Source organism: Grammomys surdaster, unplaced genomic scaffold, assembly GCF_004785775.1.
Source record: "Grammomys surdaster isolate TR1022 unplaced genomic scaffold, NIH_TR_1.0 63, whole genome shotgun sequence".
NCBI classification, from domain to species: Eukaryota; Metazoa; Chordata; class Mammalia; order Rodentia; family Muridae; genus Grammomys; species Grammomys surdaster.
The window spans coordinates 15,829,036-15,830,205 of record NW_021604565.1 but is presented as its reverse complement, the minus strand read 5'-3'; positions in this window follow the sequence as shown (position 1 = coordinate 15,830,205).

The window sequence follows — 1,170 nt, the reverse complement described above, 5'->3', positions numbered from 1 at the left end:
CTGAAAAAACTATTCCTGGGTTAGTACTATATATCTAGCACGCAATACAATCTTTTATACAAAGAAAATTTTATTGATGGAAAGATCACACAAAAAAGTTCTTGTGTCCGAAGTTTACATTTGTGGAAAAATTAGTATTTACATTTTCCATACAGTACATGATAATTTTCATTTTAAACTTTAACAGAGGTCCAACAGGCTCAAAGTATCCAAGAAAACCTTGCTCCAGTGATAATACTTAAGGAGAAACATTAAGAAGCTTTCTTAGCACTTAGTGTCTTCTCCCACTGTATTTGCTACACTACGCTCTCCCTGCCCCTGTCGTTAGCACATTTTCTTTTGCAGGCTTAGTTGCAGATAGGAATTTGCAGTGACTAAGAAAGATATAATGCAATGTGTCTGTAGTATTCTAAAAACATTTTTTAAGTTTAAATTTTAAAGAGATAAAAGCTGAGCGTGTGGCTGAGGCCTGTAACCCCAGCAGCTGGGAGAGAGGGGTGAGCGGCAGAGGGGTGGATCTATCTCTGTGAAGCCTGGTACACAGAGCACCAGATAGCTGAGGAGAGCAGCACAGTGAGACTCTGTCTCAGAAAATAAAATAGTAAAGTAAAACAAAGATAGGCACGCGCAACTATAAATGCCGTAATTCAATCTTGAGTGGTCATGAACCACTTAAAACACAAAGGAAATCAACAGCTTGGCCTAATTTATAAAAACCTAACATCTCACCTGCTGACTTATAAACATGCAGGAGGAAAGGGACAGCCAGTCAGGGAGGGAGGCTGTCAGCAAGTTCCGCCTTTCAGGAACTGTGACGGCTCCTCATCCACCTTCCAGTGTGACACCTCCTCTCTTTATTGTAAAGGGGCTGCTGTACACGTTTCTTAAAAATCCAGTGCAACAGCTATCACAGTTGCAAAGTAGCTAAAATATTAGAAAAACATCATAAAAATATTTGATTCAATTTTCTAGGATTTTCAAAAAGTTCAAATTCATATTAAGCATATTTTCAAATATATATCTACATATAAAGGTACAATAAGTTTTAAATACTTCAGCAAAGAAGAATCCTGGATTTATATCAAAAGAGTGAAAGAACATAAAATATCTTAAAATACTTTAATGAAAGAATCTTCATAAATAGAAGGAAGATTCCTCTAATGCCCTTCC